Raw genomic sequence first — 9,231 nt, 5'->3', positions numbered from 1 at the left:
ATTTGGAATGAAAATGCATAACTTCTTTAAATCAAACAACCACCATTAAATTGATGCTAACTCATGAGGTTTAAGCTAAATTTTTAATTGATTTTTAATTGATTTATAAGCCTTGTGAATTTAGTGATACTTTGAGTGGTTGTTTTAATTATTTAAAGGTGAAGAAAAGAAGAAAAGAGGAAGCGTAGCTTAAGAAAGCGTGGCCTAAGAGAGAAAAAGTGTGGCACATTGAAGGAGGAAGCAAACATTGCCCTCCACAAGGGCACACTGCCCTCTAGGAGGGCAACATAAGGAAACAAGCTTTGAGAGGCAACACTGCCCTGCCCACAACAAGGGCGGAGCACAAATTGGTGCCATGGATCAAGGAGAGCAAAAACTCTACCCTGCCCTCCTCAAGAGCAATATCGGGCTCATCAAAGGAATAGATTCGAAGAAAAAGCTCACTAATGCTTGCCATAAGGATCGAACACGGCACCATGAGGAAGCAAGGAACTAGGCCTTACTTTGGTGCCAAGAAAACCAAGGAAAAAAGTAGCATGTGCATTAACCGAGTTTCGAATGCGGAGCTTCAATTTTGGAAACATTGCCCTGCCCTCCGCAAGGGCAGGGCAGCATTGTGTGATGCACGGCCAGCGCACAAGAGTTGGTGCACCAAGGGAGTCTCGGCCAGCAAGCACGCACGCACGGGCAGCAAAATCTGGCGCACCAAAAATTTCTGCCCTGCCCTCCACAAGGGCAGGGCAGCATCCTGCAGCACCAACACACACGCACGAGCACCAACACACACCATTTTCTGCCCTGCCCTCCACAAGGGCAGGGCAGCCTCCTGGAAGCAACTTTTCTTGGGCTAAAAATTTGATTAAAAATCCAATTTAATTCAATTCTTCACCAAATAAAAAGCCCATCCAAATCCCAAGATCCAAGAATAGAAAGTGTATAAATAGGAAATAGTTTGATGTAATTAAAACCTTTCTTTTGAGCTTTGAATCTTTACTTTTATTTTTGAACTTTTGGATTTTCTCTTGGAGACTTCACTAAATTTCAGAGAATTGGGGTGGAGAATTGATCTCTCTTCTTCCTCGTTCTTGCTTGAGCATTTTTACTTTTCTTGTTTGAGTTTTGGGTGTGAAGAATTGAGGAAATTCTGTCTCAATCTCCATTCAAAATCTCTTTAATTCCTCTTCTGCCTAATTGAGTTCAATTTCATTTCCTTTAATGCTTCTTCTTTAAATTCTGGTTAATTGCTTTGTGAACTTGGATCTGGGAAGGCAATTGAGATCTAGACTTTGCTATCTAGTCTCTTGAGTCCTGAGATCCCATTTTCCTTTTTGGTTCTTCTGTGAACCCCTGATGCAAGTTAATTTCCATTTCTGTTTGAGATTTAGTTTACTCCAATTCATCTTCTGTTTTATTAATTGTTGCAATTTAATTTCCCTCGTTTGAATTCTGAAATCCCAATCCTCAAATCCCTTTTTCATTCAAGCAATTTATATTTCTTGTACTCTAAGTTACTGCAATTTACATTTCTTGCACTTTAAGTTTCAGTCATTTAATTTCTTGTTCTTTAAGATTCAGCATCTTTTACTTTCATGCTCTTTAATTTACTGTAATTTTCCCCTCTCCCTTTACATTCCAAGCAATTTACTTTCTGTTAATGATAAACCACTCAACCAATACTTAATTCGCTTGACTAAATCAACCACTAAACTAAAATTGCTCAATCCTTCAATCCCTGTGGGATCGACCTCACTCCCGTGAGTTTTATTACTTGATGCGACCCGGTACACTTGCCGGTGAGTTTTGTGTTGGATCGTTTTCCACACATCAAGTTTTTGGCGCCGTTGCCGGGGATTGAATTAGATTGACAATGATTAAGTAAGGTGGTGGTCTAGATTAAGCATTTTTTTTCTTTTTAACTAAGCACATTAACTGTTTGACACATTGTGTCACCTAACCCTCTAACCACATTCTAGCATTAGAATGTCCATGTTTCATTTGGTTTGTTTGTGATTCTTGCAAGTCATGGAGGCTGAGGTGCGTGAAGAGGGAGTGAGCAATAATACCCAGCCTGCAAGAAGGGTGTTGGCCTCTTACACTATCCCCAATGCAAGAAACTGCGGGAGTAGCATACTCACTCCCAATGTTCATGCAAATAATTTTGAGTTGAAGCCTCAACTTATCACTCTGGTGCAGAACAATTGCTCCTATGGAGGAAGTCCACTTGAAGATCCAAACCAACACTTATCCATTTTCCTCAGGATTTGTGAAACTGTCAAAACAAGTGGTGTGCATCCAGACATCTACAAGCTACTGCTGTTTCCATTCTCTCTGAAGGGTAAGGCCACTCAATGGCTAGAGACATTTCCCAAAGAAAGCATCAATAATTGGGAAGACTTAGTGAGCAAATTCCCAGCCAAGTTCTATCCTCCCCAAAGGATTATCAAGCTGAAAACAGAGGTGCAAACATTCATTCAAATGGATGGAGAGTCGCTGTATGATGCCTGGGAGAGATACAATGCTTTAATCAGGAAATGTCCCCCAGAAATGTTTAGTGAGTGGGATAGACTCCAAAACTTCTATGAAGGATTGACCCAGAAAGCTCAAGAAGCATTAGATCATTCAGCAGGAGGCTCATTGCAGCTAATGAAGACAGCAGAGGAAGCCCAAAACCTCATAGAGATGGTGGCAAACAACCAATATTTCTTTGCTCATCAAAGACAACGCCAACCAACCCAAAGAAGGGATGTGCTGGAGCTTGAAAGTGTTGACGTTCTCTTGGCACAAAACAAACAGATGCATCAACAACTTCAGCAACAAATAGAAATGATGGCCAAGAAAATTGATGGACTGCAAGGTGTTGCAGTAAACACACAACGCCAATCTCAAACCTCACATGGGTGGAATCAATCTGAAGAAAGTTTTGGGACATTCAATGTTGAGCAACAAAGCCCTGAGCAGGTGCAATGCATGAACAACACTTCAAGTTCATTTCAACACAATTTTCATGGTGATGCGCACAAGACACCCTGGAAGACTCATTCTAATTCAAGGTGGGGTGAGCATCAAAATCAAGGACAAAGGGACTTCAACTCTGGCAGCCTCAGTAACACAAGCAACCATAACCATTCATTCAATAATACTAACCAATTCAAAAATTCACAAGCCACATATCACCAACCCCATAATAACTCACAAAACCACCAGAATAACTTTTTCACATCCACATCCCACCCACAAAGTACCCCCATAATCAATTCAAACAACTTCCAACAACAACCATCTCATTTCACACAACCACAACCAAATCCAGACTCTCAAAGAATCTCAAGTCTAGAGAAAATGATGGAAAAACTCATGAAAAATCAAGAGATGGCAAGACAAGATCAGGAAGCTGCAAGGAAAGATCAGACCTTGGCATTCAAAAACCAAGAGACCTCAATCAGAAATCTTGAGAGACACATGGGGCAATTGGCTAAGCAAATTTCAGAAATGGATGAGAAGAGAGCTAATGCTTTCCCCAATGTCACTGAAGAACACCCAAGGGACAAAGGAAAAGCCACAAAATGGGAGGAGTGCAAAGCAATCACAGTGGGAAGTGAGAAGACTATAAAGAAGGAAGCCATCAATCAGGACAAACACAACAGAGAAGTTCCACAAGAAGAGACAGAGGGAAAAAGTAAAGAGGATCAAGAAACCAAAAATGTACAAATTTCAAAGGGATACAAGAACACCCTTGAATCACAACTACAAGAGAAGAGGGAAGGAGTGAATCCTTGTGTCCCCAAACTTCCATACCCTCAGAGGTTTAAAAAAGAAAATGAGAATAAGCAATACTCAAAATTCCTGGACATATTCAAAACACTCAGCATCAATATTCCTTTCTTGGAAGCACTTGAACAGATACCACTATATGCCAAATTCATGAAGGAAGTGCTGACAAAGAAAAGATCCCTGAAGGAAGGACAGATTGTTGAGATCACAAAGGAATGTAGTGCTATCCTCCAAAGAGAGTTGCCAGAGAAGAAAGATGATCCTGGGACTTTTTACATACCTTGCACCATAGGAAACATAACAATTGAGAAGTCATTTTGTGACCTCGGTGCAAGCATAAACTTGATGCCTTTGTCTCTAATGAGGAAACTTCAAATTTCTGAGCTGAAGTCCACACAAATAGTTCTCCAATTGGCTGACAAATCCACTAAGCAAGCACTGGGAGTTGTGGAGAATGTGTTGGTAAAAGTGGAAAAATTCTTTCTCCCTGCTGACTTTGTTATCTCAGATATAGAAGAGGACCCTAACACTCCCATCATCCTGGGAAGGCCTTTCCTAGCTACGGGCAGAGCATTGATAGATGTGGAAAAAGGGGAATTGTTGCTGAGAGTGCATGATGAACATCTAGCATTCCATGTTTTTAAAACCTTGCATGAACCCATTCAAGAAGAAGATTTTATGAAGGATAAGACCAGAGATCAAAGTTTGAAGGAGGCAGTCAATGAGTTAACTCCAAGACTTCTAAATCCATGCTTGAAAGCAGTAGAGATGGTGCAACAAACCAAAGAAGTCAAGGAGGAACTAGATCCAAAACCCCCAGATGAGAAATTCAACATCCCAGATAAAGAACAACCAAGGCAGGGAGTATCTTTTGAGAAAGAAAAGAAGTAAAGGCCAAGAGGGCAGAGAAACAAGAAAATCCCTACTGAAGGCTTTTCACCAGGGGATAAAGTGGTGTTAAACACCCAACCAATGAAGGTGTCTCCACAATTATCTGAATACTACACTGTAAACCGGGTCCTTTCACTTGAACACCTAGAGATCATCAAAGAGGAGACTGGAAGGAAGTTCACAATAAGAGGTGAAAAGCTGAGGCATTATGATTTTCAGCCTCCATGATCAAAGAATGGAAGATGTCAAGCTAATGACAATAAAGAAGCGCTTGTTGGGAGGTGGTGCACGAAATTGTGATCACTACTTTTCACAACTCAAATAATCCCCGGTGATGAAACCAAAAACTTGGTGTTCAACACCATGGCATAAACACAACTTCGCACAACTAACCAGCAAGTGTACTGGGTCGTCCAAGTAATAAACCTTACGCGAGTAAGGGTCGATCCCACAGAGATTGTTGGTATGAAGCAAGCTATGGTCACCTTGTAAGTCTCAGTCAGGCAAACTCAAATGGGTATGGTGATAAACGCATAAAACATAAAGGTAAAGATAGAGATACTTATGTAATTCATTGGTAGGAACTTCAGATAAGCGTATGAAGATGCCTTCCCTTCCGTCTCTCTACTTTCCTACTGTCTTCATCCAATCCTTCTTCCTCCTTTCCATGGCAAGCTTAAGCAAGGGTTTCACCGTTGTCAGTGGCTACCTCCCATCCTCTCAGTGGAAATGTTCAACGCACCCTGTCACGGCACGGCTATCCATCTGTCGGTTCTCGATCAGGCCGGAATAGAATCCAGTGATTCTTTTGCGTCTGTCACTAACGCCCCGCCCTCAGGAGTTTGAAGCACGTCACAGTCATTCAATCATTGAATCCTACTCAGAATACCACAGACAAGGTTAGACCTTCCGGATTCTCTTGAATGCCGCCATCAGTTCTAGCCTATACCACGAAGATTCCGGTTAAAGAATCCAAGAGATATTCACCCAATCTAAGGTAGAACGGAGGTGGTTGTTAGTCACACGTTCATAGGTGAGAATGATGATGAGTGTCACAGATCATCACATTCATCAAGTTGAAGAACAAGTGATATCTTAGAACAAGAACAAGCGGAATTGAATGGAAGAACAATAGTAATTGCATTAATACTCGAGGTACAGCAGAGCTCCACACCTTAATCTATGGTGTGTAGAAACTCCACCGTTGAAAATACATAAGTGATAGTGTGATCATTGGTTTCGGCCCCAAAGAGGGAACCAGAAGAACCAAGATGAAAATACAATAGTAAAAGGTCCTACTTATAGAGAACTAGTAGCCTAGGGTTTACAGAGATGAGTAAATGACATAAAAATCCACTTCCGGGCCCACTTAGTGTGTGCTTGGGCTGAGCATTGAAGCATTTTCGTGTAGAGACTCTTCTTGGAGTTAAACGCCAGCTTTTATGCCAGTTTGGGCGTTTAACTCCCATTCTTGTGCCAGTTCCGGCGTTTAACGCTGGGAATTCTAAGGGTGACTTTGAACGCCGTTTTGGGCCATCAAATCTTGGGCAAAGTATGGACTATCATATATTGCTGGAAAGCCCAGGATGTCTACTTTCCAGCGCCGTTGAGAGCGCGCCAATTGGGCTTCTATTGCTCCAGAAAATCCACTTCGAGTGCAGGGAGGTCAGAATCCAACAGCATCTGCAGTCCTTTTTAGTCTCTGAATCAGATTTTTGCTCAGGTCCCTCAATTTCAGTCAGAAAATACCTGAAATTACAGAAAAACACACAAACTCATAGTAAAGTCCAGAAAAGTGAATTTTAACTAAAAATATACTAAAAACTAACTAGATCATACTAAAAACATACTAAAAACAATGCCAAAAAGCGTACAAATTATCCGCTCATCAGGAGGCAACCCAACCTGAGGTAGTTTCCTTTTTCTAGCTTATTTCAATAAGAAGGTTGAATAATTGGTCTGCATTGCAAGGAGCTAAGTTTGGTGTTGCACACTAAAATAATTTAAGGGAGAATGAAAGATTCTAAGTTTGGTGTTCTACCAAAAATCTCATTTAAAAACACATTCTCACCTCTTACATAATGCTAGCTCCAAGCAATCAAACAAATTATCCAACTATTTAACTGCTTTCTAGCTTTAATTCCATAACCTTTAGCAAGAACACAAGGTTTCACATATGGTTAACTTGTTGCATCAGAGGCGGTGGCAAGCAATTAAGTTTCGTGTTTCCACACCAAAATAAATCCAAGAGCCACACTCAATTTATGCATACTAACCATGCACTTAAGGGCTTGAGAAGCAAGCAACTTTTGAGAATTATGCAGGAAATTAGTCAACCATTGAAGATATTGTGCGTTTTAACTTAAAGAGAACACAGCAGAAGGAAGAATCAAAGGGCTGTAACTTCAATGGTTGTATCTAGACTTAATCCTTACTGCTGAGAAATGTTTTAATTCAGGAATTCTTGTATGTCTTGCTAAAGTGTTCATCTAGTTGCAAGTGAAGTTGTTTGATTAAGTATGATAATCTGCATAATGCTTGTCATCCATCACTTAGCTTTGAAGTTTGTTTTGTTTCCCATATGCTTGAATAAAAGAGAAATGTTTGAATTGGAAAGTAAATATCCAATGTTTCATAAGTTAGAATGGAAGTTAATGGTGGTGTATGTGTTTGATTAAATGCATAACTCATGAAATAATTGCTGCATAATATAATTTTCATTGAAGTGTGAGCTAGCTTGCTGTTATAAAGGTTCCTATCAGTAAAGAAAAAGCCCTTGAGAACAAAAATAAAACAGAAAGAAAAGGAAGAAGAAAAAGCCAATGTGGCAAGAAAAACAAAGAATAAAGGCTGGACACCAATAGCTTGGACCCTAGGACACATGCCTGTGGTGTTCTTGTACTAGGATATGCTTGGATAAGTAAATTCTGAGGGGTATTTTAAAACCCGGTCACTTAGATCAACTGATCTGGGATGGCCAATTGAAAGTCCACAATAAAGAGCAACTTAGATACAGAACATTTAGTTATCCAAAGAGATGCTGGGCATCAATGATCCTAGGAGGAAATAGTGAGCCATGTGTCTGAGGTGGAAAGATGTTGAGTAAAAATAAAGCCAAAGGCTACTACTGCAACATTAGACACCAAGCATCCAAAAGAATAATAAGCTTGTTAAGCGACATGAGAAAAGAAAAGTTAGCAAGGGAGCAAAGAAAGAATAGACCTTATAAAAGCAAGTTTAGTAAGCCTTTGAGAAAAATGTATATTATGTAACAGCAACAATAATTGAGTTATCATTGTCTGCATAAAAACTCCATGAATCAAGTTCTGCTATATGCCTAATAAGGATATGTTTGCTATTCTTGTTCATTTCAGTTTCTCTTAGTTTTGATGCTTGCTTGGGGACAAGCAAGATTTAAGTTTGGTGTTGTGATGACAAGTCATCATATACCCATTTTTCAAGCTAATTTCACTTGTTTTATTAGTCTTTATGCACTTTCTTGCATCTTAAGTAAGTGATTTGGAATGAAAATACATAACTTCTTTAAATCAAACAACCACCATTAAATTGATGCTAACTCATGAGGTTTAAGCTAAATTTAATTGATTTTTAATTGATTTATAAGCCTTGTGAATTTAGTGATACTTTGAGTGGTTGTTTTGATTATTTAAAGGTGAAGAAAAGAAGAAAAGAGGAAGCGTAGCTTAAGAAAGCGTGGCCTAAGAGAGAAGAAGTGTGGCACATAGAAGGAGGAAGCAAACATTGCCCTCCACAAGGGCACACTGCCCTCTAGGAGGGCAACATAAGGAAACAAGCTTTGAGAGGCAACACTGCCCTGCCCTGCCCACAACAAGGGCGGAGCACAAATTGGTGCCATGGATCAAAAACAGCAAAAACTCTGCCCTGCCCTCCTCAAGAGCAATATCGGGCTCATCAAAGGAATATATTCAAAGAAAAAGCTCACTAATGCTTGCCACAAGGATCAAACACGGCACCATGAGGAAGCAAGGAACTAGGCCTTACTTTGGTGCCAAGAAAACCAAGGAAAAAAGTAGCGTGTGCATTAACCGAGTTTCGAACGCGGAGCTTCAATTTTGGAAACATTGCCCTGCCCTCCGCAAGGGCAGGGCAGCATTGTGTGATGCACGGCCAGTGCACAAGAGTTGGCGCACCAAGGGAGTCTCGGCCAGCAAGCACGCACGCACGGGCAGCAAAATCTGGCGCACCAATAATTTCTGCCCTGCCCTCCACAAGGGCAGGGCAGCATCCTGCAGCACCAACACGCACCACACGCACGCACGAGCACCAACACACACCATTTTCTGCTCTGCCCTCCACAAGGGCAGGGCAGCCTCCTGGAAGCAACTTTTCTTGGGCTAAAAATTCAATTTAATTCAATTCTTCACCAAATAAAAAGCCCATCCAAATCCCAAGATCCAAGAATAGAAAGTGTATAAATAGGAAATAGTTTGATGTAATTAAAACCTTTCTTTTGAGCTTTGAATCTTTACTTTTATTTTTGAACTTTTGAACTTTCTCTTGGAGACTTCACTAAATTTCAGAGAATTG

The sequence above is a fragment of the Arachis hypogaea genome, chromosome 2, assembly GCF_003086295.3.
Source record: "Arachis hypogaea cultivar Tifrunner chromosome 2, arahy.Tifrunner.gnm2.J5K5, whole genome shotgun sequence".
In the NCBI taxonomy this organism is placed as follows: domain Eukaryota; kingdom Viridiplantae; phylum Streptophyta; class Magnoliopsida; order Fabales; family Fabaceae; genus Arachis; species Arachis hypogaea.
This window is presented reverse-complemented; position numbering follows the sequence as displayed.